The sequence below is a fragment of the Gymnoscopelus microlampas genome, assembly GCF_963454915.1.
Source record: "Gymnoscopelus microlampas genome assembly, chromosome: 14".
Taxonomy (NCBI): domain Eukaryota; kingdom Metazoa; phylum Chordata; class Actinopteri; order Myctophiformes; family Myctophidae; genus Gymnoscopelus; species Gymnoscopelus microlampas.
Window position 1 is genome coordinate 46,673,044 of NC_139951.1, and position 11,787 is coordinate 46,684,830.

Consider the following 11,787-nt stretch of genomic DNA (forward strand, 5'->3'; position numbering starts at 1 on the left):
CAGCATCCCTTGTGATAGTCAGTGGCAGTGGAGGAAGTACTCAGATATTTGTACTGAAGTAAAAGTAGCATTGCTACAATATGAAAAGACTGTTACAGGCTAGCCTTGATCTCCAGGCTTATATTGTTTAGTTTTGCTAAAAAATAAAAGCCTGGACCAGCGCGTTGGTGTACCCGGTATAGGAAGTGTTTCATCTCCCCAACCAACCAGAGAGCAGTGGGCGTCGCTCGTAATGTTGTGTTGACGGGGCGGGGGTTGACGGACAGATCGGTGAACCAATGGGATCAGGCGCATTCTCTCCTCGCTGATTTTAAACCCGGCCCTCTATACACGAAAGCAGGAAGGCTAGTCCAGCCTATTTTTCACTAGACAATAGCGCTACTGAATGGTGAACGAGTCATTTGAACGAATCATTTCCGTGAACACAAACGAAATTTTCCGTTCACTGAAATGAAACGTTTTTTTTTCCCACCACTAATATTAACCGCTTGGAATTGTAGTTGAGGCATTCTGTTTGACTTGGTTCCACAGATAAATATTGTGAAAATAGCAGATCTACAAGCTCACAACGCCTCGCAACGCGAGGCGTTGTGAGCTTGTAGATCGGCTATTTTATAAAAGGTTTGCCGATTTCTCACATTATGTTTGACCAGTATGTATAGTATGTGTTGTTTGCAGTATGTTTGTTGATTACTTTTAATGCAGTAATGTTCTTTAAAAAAAAAAATCTTACCTTTAAAAAGGTCTTAAAAGTCCTTACATTGTCACTTCACTGTCATCTGTGGACCCCCCCTGGGGGGGGGTCTCGACCAACAGGTCGAGAACCACTGACCTAAGTCGTGCCCCCACACCCCCAAACGCACTTCTAATCTGTTTCCATGGTGACGTTCAATAAATCAGAAAAATGCCTTGAAAATGGTCTAAAAAAATAGTGCATATCAAAGTCCCATCCAGGCCCTGTTAACCGTATGATCTGACTGCATGATGTAACCGTTTCATCTGGGTCTAACAGCCTGCTGAAACTGTGTAACATTCAATTAAACAAAAGTTATTTTATTTCCTCTTCTGCCCCAGATTTGAACCCGGTTTCCTGCGCAAGTGCTGTTTTTTTTTTTTGAACATTGAGCTAATAGTGCCTACTTGCTTTGGGGATAAATAGAATCTTTACTATCAGGTCAAAAATGTTGTGTCAGATCCTGTGTCTAGGTGAGACATGACCTTTGACACGATCTAAATGTCTCAATAGAAGAGCAGGGAGACAAAATACAACCACCCCACTCTTCACCAACCTATGAATGATGCCTTGACTTCGAGAGAAGGATAGACCCGGAAATTACGTCATCTTAAACATTTTCACCCCATGATGACATCATCATCACGCAATGACATCACAATGTCGTCATCACAACCGTGTCCTTTAAAATGAATCATCACACAAACTAAATGTCACTCAGCGACTTTTACCCACAGATCCGGCTGACTATAAAAAAGCCTCTTCATCAGCATTGCTGAACAGACTGTTAACCGTAATAGGGCGATCAACAACAGTCATCAGCTCGATTGACGGTGTGAGAAATGTTCTGCTGGACGGCGCATCTGGATGGAACACCAAAAGGATACAAATATGCTACTGTTGCAGTGGATCATAAGTAGGGGTGTCACGATTCACTTACCTCACGATTCGATTCAAAATCGATTCCTAGGGTGCCGATTCGATTAAAATTGCGATTCTGCGATTAATTGATATTCGATTCGATTCTGCGATTTATTGCGATTTTCTAGGGTGCCGATTCGATTAAAATTGCGATTCTGCGATTTATTGCGATTTTCTAGGGTGCCGATTCGATTAAAATTGCGATTCTGCGATTAATTGATATTCGATTCTGCGATTTATTGCGATTTTATAAAAAAAAAAAAAAAAAAAATTAAAAAACATTTTTAAAAAATCGATTTTAATATTTTGAATCGATTTTTAAAATCGTGGCATTAAGAATCGCGATTTATTCATGAATCGATTTTTTTTGACAGCCCTACATAAGGTGTATGCCTTCGGAGGAGGGTTCTATGACGAGGATCAGATCGAGGTGCATGTCTTGAACACTGTGTCTTTACACTGGAGGAAGCTGCATCCAGTGACAACTGGCAGAGAAGGTTTCCCGCACTGGCGCAAGCACCACACAGCTGTGTTGATAGATGATATCGTCTACATCTGGGGAGGAGATATATGTAGAGGAGGGACGTATGGTTCATGCAATGAGCTTTATGCGTTCGATGTCGACACCCACGGATGGTTCAAGCCAAAGACTTCTGGGACTGTTCCAAAGGGAAGGGCATTTCACTCAGCCGTTGTCTTGGAGAAGGTAATGTATATTTATGGAGGATGCATCGGGCTGCCAGGATATGCTAATGACATCCACAAGTTGGACACCACCACCATGGTCTGGTCTTTCATTAACACCAGAGGCACGCCGCCATCTGCTTCATTTAACAACTATGCTACTATCATCGGGACAAAGATGTTTGTAATTGGGCGCGAAGACTACAACTACAACAACATCAGAGTGTTTGACACAGAGACCACCTGCTGGCTGAACACACCTTCCGCACGGCTTCGTACAAAGATATGCTATTTTAATCCAACCTTTATCTACAACGGAGAGCTGTACATATTTGGTGATTACAACAAAGATCTGTGGAACTTCAATCCAGAGACCTTCTCATGGAAGAAGGTCGAGCCCAAGGGGAAAGGCCTCTGTCTGTATTGTGTTAACTGTTGCATGGTGGGAGATCGTATTTTCCTCAGTGGAGAATTAAAAATCTCCAGATTGAATGGAGAATTCACATACTCCAGCTTGAATGTAGTCTTAGACTTAAGTCCTAGTCTGAAGACGTTATGTAAGCTAGCGGTTCTTCAGTGTGGTCTAGAGCGGTCAAAACTCCCACATAACATCAGGTGGGAACTGGCAGCCATGACTACCAACAACAGGGACGTGCAGAGACAATTAGAGAGGCAGCGTCTGAAATGTCCAAAGGGAAACATTAGTCCGGCGCACACAGGTCGCTGGCAAAAAGTGTTGAAATGTCTAGCTGGATTTGGAGGAATATCTAAAAAAAAAATAAGTTCACATACAATCACATACAATCCAGTAGAATGAACTCTTTGTCTGCCAAGATAAGTATTCAGACCCTTTGCTGTGACAATTGTATATTTGCACCGCTCGGTGCTCAAAAACAACAGTGGTCATCACAGTGGAAGCTCACTTATTTTTTGTATATTTTTTTTAAGTGAGTGGTGCTATTTATGAGTTATTAATGACATCATGCGTCTCGCTAGCCAAGCTCACAACGCGTCGCGATGCGACACGTTGTGAGCTTGTAGATCGGCTATTTTCAAATAAAATGTTGCGGGGAAATTATAATAAGCAGGTCTGGCAACCCTGCCCTCATTGAAACGGCCATAGCTCTGGAAGGGAGGATCGCGACAGGACAAGAAAAAATATATATTCAAGTTGGGGTTAAGGGCTATAATAGGTATTTGGAGGTTAGGTTTAAGGGTTGGGGTTGGAGTTCTATGTTGTGGCTGATAGCACTAGTGCTGAAAATGCCCCCCCAAAGAGATGTGTAAAAATGGCTTTCATACAATCGCTGTCCTCAAATGTTGGGGGGAAAAAATGAATGAATGACTTTTTATTTTTGTGTCTTGTCATAAGACCCTAGCCTGGTAAACCCTCCCTCCGGAAATCTCAATTCCATTTGATTTCAGGAGTGAGTCTGGTATGAACGCCCATTCTGCAATATTGGCCGTGTACGCCAAACAGACGAGCCTATCAGCGTCGTCGCACATCGTTCTGTGATTGACAGCGACAGTTGGCCAATCAGGTGGCGAGTTTGAGTGAGCCCGAATGGCACCGAGTGCAGGCTGAATGCAGCCGACAAAACACGAACGGCAGCCATCTTTTCTGTACGCTATTTTATCCGCCGTTTCTTTTTACTTCAAAAAGCTCTCAAACTTCTATTTTGAGGCACGGAATTTACTTATAAGATATCGTTTGGATTGAATTTAGTTGTTAAACTTCATATATGTGGTCAATTCATCATGACAGAGCCTATTTAAAAAAAAAAATTCAGAGAACCGGCCGGGGCGGGCAGTGACACACATATATCCGAATAAGGCAACCTATTTTGGGCATGGCCGTCTCAAAAGTCCCGTTGCGTCACATAGTCTGGAGGTGGTAAAAATGAACGGCTGATTGGCTGGAGGGGAAAAACGATCATTGGCTGAAGGGGTTGTCAGTCAACGGTATTACTCCCGCCCAGCCCACAGCCAATATTGCAGCATGGGCGATCAGGCCAGACTCACTCCTGAAATCAAATGGAAATGAGATTTCCGGAGGGAGGGTTTACCAGGCTAATAAGACCCATCCTTTACAGGAGTATAACACACCAGAAACATAAATAAACAATATCACATTCACTTCCTCAAAACAGTGTATTGTAAAAAAAAAAAATATATATATATATATATATATTTGGTTAATACCCCACCCCCCCCAAAAAGAAAAGTGTGTGTGTGTGTGTGTGTGTGTGTGTGTGTGTGTGTGTGTGTGTGTGTGTGCGCACGCTCACGAGTGCACATGTGTCCGTGTGCACACGCGTGTGTGTGCATTAAACATACAGTATTAATAAAGGAGCGTGTGGCGTACGGAGCTCATTATGAGGCATATCACACACATATCACACACACACACATATCACACACACACACACACACACACACACACACACACACACACACACACACACACACACATATCACACAGGCGCTGGCATCCCATTCGTCATAATTAAGGCTTTAAGCGGAGCTGTTCTGCACCAAGCTGTGTCTGTGTTCACCCTGCACCCTGGGCTCTCTCTCTGTGTGTGTGTGTGTGTGTGTGTGTGTGTGTGTGTGTGTGTGTGTGTGTGTGTGTGTGTGTGTGTGTGTGTGTGTGTGTGTGTGTGTGTGTGTGTGTGTGTGTGTGTGTGTGTGTGTGTCGCTGCCTGTCCCTCACATGTAACAGCTCTGACACATTGGACACTTTAATCGTTAGCGGCAGTGGGGTAAAGTACTGTACTTAAGTACAATTTTAAGGTATTTTTTACAGGAGTACATTCAGCGTGTAGATCTGCTATCGTTTTATTATAAATAAGACATATTGACATATACTTGTGAAATGGGACATTTAGCTAAATTAGCACTTTTACTTTTGGTACTTTAAGTATATTTTGATGCCAATACTTGAGTGTACTTTTACTCAAGTAAAAGTTGATTACCTGACTTGTAACGAAGTGTTTCTTTATTACAGTATTGATACATTTACTTAAGTAAAAAACTTGGAGTACTTTTTCCACCAATGCTCACATGTAAAGCGTTGACAGATTGTACACTTAATCGTTAACGCCCGGGTGTCTCGGACCCAATGACTCACACCATGGTAGTGGGGAACGAGGGAACGAGGGAACGAGGGGCTCGTTCACAGAGCGGCCCGCGTCACATACCACGTAATCTCTCAAGAACCGATTCAGAGCTGTGCTTGAATCTGTCGGGGAGGGTCCTTCATAACGTGTGCGCATTATTGGCCTACAAGTGGACTACAAGTGGGCAGGCCTTAGATCCGGAAGCAAGCCGCACTTTAAAGAGGTGGTGCCATGGTTTTGATCTTTTTCTGTTTTTCATGTGTCTATGAGGTTGATAGAACTGCATTAAGCCCCCTGGTGGTGTTTTTATGGTGTTTTATGTCTTCTCTGACTATTTTGAGTTTCTTCCTGGAGGCTGAAACCTTGAGGGTCAAACGTGCCAATAGAAAAACAGCGCTTTAATGACCAGTAAAATTATACCTCCCCCCTCATTATCATACTGTAACACAACAGGTGTGGGCATGAGGAGGAGGAGGGACTAGGACAGGTGGGTGGTGCTAAGGTGGTGGAGGAGGTGCTAAAGTGAGAACCTTAATGAACTGGAGGCGTGTCCACATAAAAACAATTTTAACACTTTCTGTACACTTTTTTGAAAAATATCTTCCTCCTAGTATAACCGTAATACCTGATGATTATGTTTTAGGGGGGGAAAAATCACTGAAAATCACAGCACCTTGTCTTTAACCAATCAAAGCCGCTTCAGTCTCCACGGACTTTCTATGTCTGCGATGCGAAACATATGTCACCGTGGCCCGGACTGACACAAATAAGTGTACAGCGCACGTCAAGATTCTATTAAAATGGGGTGCATTTCTCCTTTCCGACAGATTACGGACGCGTGTGTGTGCGTGTGCGTGTGCGTGTGCGTGTGCGCACGCGCGTTGCGCGTGTGTGTGTGTGCGCGCGTGTGCAAAATGGTTGTTTTATGGTACAAGAGTATTCCGTTTGGGGACAGGACTAGGATAAGGCGTTGGTTCTCAAAGTGGGATTTCCGACGTTGACGAACCCTATACCTAACCCTAACCCTAACCCTAACCGCACGCGGAAGCCACTAGTCGGAGTGGTGAGATGTCGGAATGGAGAGTGAACACCATTAAAATGTCTCCGTAATCAACACAAGTATGTTTATAAATACCGTGTCAGTTAAGTTATATTCGTTGGTAACTGGTGTGGTTGTGTGTCTGTGAGAATGATAGATCTCCCCGGCGTCTACCGCACGGTCATGTTACATCGCGATCTAAATGTAACTCTGCGAGGGTACAGATGGAACCAAATGGATCCGTGGACCCTCTCTCTCTCTCTCGGACTAACATGTTTATGAACAGAGCTGAATCAGTTTGCATGCCTCAGCCTCAGCATAAAAAAATAGTCATATTCTTTGGTCGCGGGATAGTGTCACGGAACCCATAGTGTTCCGTGGTGGAAGCCAGGTAAACAATGAACCTGGCATCCAGTGGTGGAAAATGTACTCAAATGTTTCACTTACGTACAATATCAATACTGCAATGTAGAAGTACTCTGTTACAGAGTCTGGAATTCTAAACTTACTGTAAAAGTACAAAAGTAGTGGCATCAAAATATACTTAAAGTACCAAAAGTAAAAGCACTAATGTTTGAAAATAGCTGTTTTTGGAAAAAGCTTGACAATATTTGGAAAATCAGAGTACTTTATCTTTGTACTCTAAGAACATTTTGATGCCAAACAAACACACACACATATAGTTATTTTTATTCTTTTAAAATCCATCTATCCATCGTCTACCACTTATCCAGAGTCTGGTGGTGGGGGCAACAGTTTCAGCAGAGAGCTCCGGACTTCCCTTTCCCAGGAGCAACGTAAGCCCCTTCTTCCTGGGGGGTCCTGAGGCGTTCCAAGGCCAGGGTGGAGATATAATCCCCCCTAATCTGATCCTTATTGGTCTGCCAGGGAGTCGCCTTTCAAAATAGGAAACGAAACAAATGGGATATTTACTCGCAACGCATAAACATGGGCCTGTGACCCACTGTTTGGGAAACGCTGTGCTAGGACGTAGGAAGGGGGGGGGGGGGGGGGGGGGGTCGGTTCAACCTGCAGCTGCTAGTGTCTGACATGGAACCAACAGCACATATGTTCATGCACGCACACAGACACACACACACACACACACAAGCCCATCTGTCTGCATATCTACACACATATGTACACACATACACGTGCACTTGCCTGTGTGTGTGTGTGTGTGTGTGTGTGTGTGTGTACACACACACACACACACACACACACACACACACACACACACAGTATTGCTATATTTGTGAGGATATCAACATTATAGAATGGACATTTTGTTAATGGAATTTTCTTATTATTATGGACAAGTGTAACCCTAAACCCTAAAGCAGAAAATAACAGATCTACAAGCTAACAACACGACACAGGCATCCATCATCATTTAGCTGGGGACCCCCTGGAACTCCCTCAAGGACCCCTTGAGAACCAACGCCTTATCCTAGTCCTAACCCCAAACGGAATACTCTTGTACCATAAAACAACCATTTTGCACGCGCGCGCACACACGCGCGCACGCACACACACACACACACACACACACACACACACACACACACACACACACACACACACACACACACACACACACACACACACACACACACACACACACACACACACACACACACACACACACACACACACACACACACACACACACACACACACACACGTACGTCCGTAATCTGTCAAATGAGTAACCCCTTGAACCCCAGAATGATGCCTATATTCTGGGGGAACAACAATAGCCGATCTACAAGCCCACAAGAGAGTTGGTGTAGGGGGGAGTCTAAGTATAGTTAACTTGTACGTCATGTCTATTTCACTCAGAACAGAGGCATTAAGTGATTCATGTGGTGTTGTTTTTGAAGAATAATACCCTTCAGTTGTGACTTGATTTGGATTGGTTGTTTTTCAAATCAAATGGCCCAGCTTGGGGGGAGAGTGTCTCTGGAAAGGTCGATGCACTTTTAGTCAAAATGAGAAAAACTTTGAATGTCACTGCATTCCTTCATTCATAATCACACACACACACACACACACACACACACACACACACACACCCTTCTAAGCCTCTCTATTTTGGCCATTTGAAAATAGCCGATCTACAAGCCCACAATGCGACGCATTGTGGGCTATATTGTCGGCTATTTTCAAAAGATGTTTGTATACATTTTGAACTTGGGACGTTCTACACAATGAGCACTTTTACTTTTTGGTACTTTAAGTACATTTTGCTACCAATACTTTTGTACTTTCACTCGAGTACATTTTGAATTATTGACTTTTACTTGTAACAGAGTGTTTCTAGATTGCAAAATGAAAACAGACTTTGAATGTCACTGCATTCCTTCATTCATAATCTCACACACACACTGTCTGTCTCGGTCTCTCTCTCTCTCTCTCTTCTACAAGCTCAAACAGCAGATAATATGCATCAACAAGAAATGGAACCCTTACAGTTCGTATATAGAAAGGGGAGGGGCACTGATGACACTCTTCTTCTTATGCTTAATAAGATCTATTATCATCTAGATCAACCTTAAAAGACACGATATGCACGGGTACTTTTTGTAGATTTTTCTTCGGCATTTAACACAATGAGACCTCATATTTTGATGAGGAAACTGTATGATCTGGGTGTTAACACCAATATCATCAGATGGCTGGAGTGGCTGGTCGAGTCCAACATGTCAGGGTGAATAAAGCAATATCTCTCCCTATTACGACCAACACGGGGGCTCCGCAAGGGAGTGTGATCTCACCGGTATTGTTCACTCTGTATACAAGCGACTGTAGGAGTGACTCAGATAACACCTGTGTTGTTAAAGGCATTGTAGGGAACATTAAGCCTAAATTTAAAAAATATGTATATATATATTTTTTGCATTTTCTCCCCTCTATCAGCCACTATATAATGATGCTGGGGTGTTTTCCTTCATTGAAACACAGTCCTCTGTCTGAAATCCGTATTTTCCCTTCTGTTTATGTTCATGTTGTTTATGTCCGGGTCGTAAATTAACGCACGCATGTGCGTGTCCGTGCGCGTCCGTGCCCGTATCAACTTTTTACTTTCGGTTTTAAAACGCTCTCAAACTTCTTTTTTGAGGCACATAATTTACTTTAAAAAAATCGTTTGGATAGAATTTCGTTGTTTAGCTTCATATATGTGGTCAATTTATCATGAAAGAGCCTATTTAAAAATATAAATTCAGAGAACCGTAGGGTCGGCCATTTCCGCGAATTGTATCCGCATAAGGCAACCTATTTTGGGCATGACTCATTTAAAAAGTCCCCCCTGCGTCACCCCCTGGTGGTCGGGGAAAAGAACTGCTGGAGGGGCGGTGTTTGACAACAGTTTTTTTCTTTGATTATGTCTGAACTCCCTACAATGCCTTTAACACACAGCTATTGTTGGTCTGATAGAGGGTGATGAGATTAGCTATCGAAGAACAGTGGATGAGTTTGCTGGTTGGTGCAAGAGTAACTTCCTTCAGTTGAATATTAAGAAAACTAAGGAGGTTGTATTTGATTTTAGGACTAGTGCTCATGATGCACACCAGCAAATAGTCATTGATGGGGGATGGGGTGGTGACTGTGGAGGAATACAGGTACTTGGGTACAACGATTGATTCCAAGCTGACATGGAATTCCAACACTGATGCCATCTATAAGAAAGGTCAGCAGAGGCTGCATTTTAATGCTCAGACTGAGACAGCATAACGTGGAAAAATCCTTTGTGAAGAGTGCATTAACTTTCTGTTTTGTTTCCTGGTATGGCTCTTTATCATTGGTTACTAAGAACAAACTCCATAAAATCATCAATGTATCCAGCAAGATAGCTGGGGTACAGTGATGGGAAAAGTACTCAAATGTTTTACTTAAGTAAAAGTAAAACTAATATGTTTGAAAATAGCAGATGTACAAGCTCACAACACGTCGCGATGCGACACGTTGTGAGCTTGTAGATCTGCTATTTTCAAATAGCCTATGTATAAAATAGGGCTAAAGTGGTTAATGTATGCTTTATAATGTCATCATTTATATCTGCAAAGTAACTAAAGTTTTCAAATAATTGTAGTGGAGTAAAAGTACAATATTTGCCTCTGAGATGTAGTGGAGTAGAAGTAAAAGTATTGAGAATTGGGAAAAACTCCAGTAAAGTAAAAGTACCTCAAAATTGTACTTAAGTACAGTACTTGAGTAAACATACTTTGTTACTTTACACCACTGCTGGGGTACGACTGGAAAGTATATGGCAGCAATGTATGAGACCCGGGTGCTTAGGAAGGGGAAAGCTATTGCTAGCCATAGATCACGTCCGTTATACAGTCAATACCACCTTTTACCACCAGGACGACGGTACACAAGTGCCAATGTTGCAAGCTAGGGCTTCAAGATCATTTGTCCCTACAAGTATAGGACTCCTGAACAAACGGGCCCCATCTCAGTTCTGTGCATAAAATGTAATGTGATGCCCCTTGAATCATGACTTGTAGCCTTTTCTAGTGTTTACTCTGCAAGAGAGGAGCTGTGTAGCACTGTCAATGTATTGTGTGATCTGTCTATTGTGTATTTATGTTATGTTTTGTGATTTTTTGTATCCTGATGGCTGCTTGGTACAAAAGGAATTTCCGCAAGGACAATAAAGTATCTATGTATCTATCTATCTATCTATCTATCTATCTATCTATCTATATATCTATCTGTCTAGATCTGTGAGCTTGTAGCAATTTTTAGGTGAATGGATTCGGTTTAGATGAAAGAGATCCATGCACAGTTGTAACTCAGGTCTGTTTTACTATAGGAATAGAGGGTTTAATCCATATAATACCTGCCCTGCTGGTCATATACAAAAAATCACACCCAGTGTGAAGTGGGCGGTGTGTGGTCATCACAACATGACTCACTTTTTTAAAGTCCATACTGCTATTCATAGGGCTGCACATGTGTCATGTGTTTTGCTAGCCAATCACAGTCCTGAATTTGCAAAGTCAGCCAATCACATTACAGTTAGTGGTGATGACACTAGCTGTAATGTGATTGGCTGATATGAAAAAAGTATCGATTTGCATTAACAATGGAAGGGTTAGGGGGTACACAAATGTTTTGGTCGGTGTCCAAAACTCACTTATAGGGGGCGGCTACACCGCCCCAAAAAATAACACGTTTAGCGGCAAGACAAGTGGATGAGAATAAATCTACTGGGAAGAGTAGAGAGGAAAAAAAGTGCCTGCGTGTGTGTGTGACAGAGAGAGAGAGAGAGAGAGAGAGAGAGA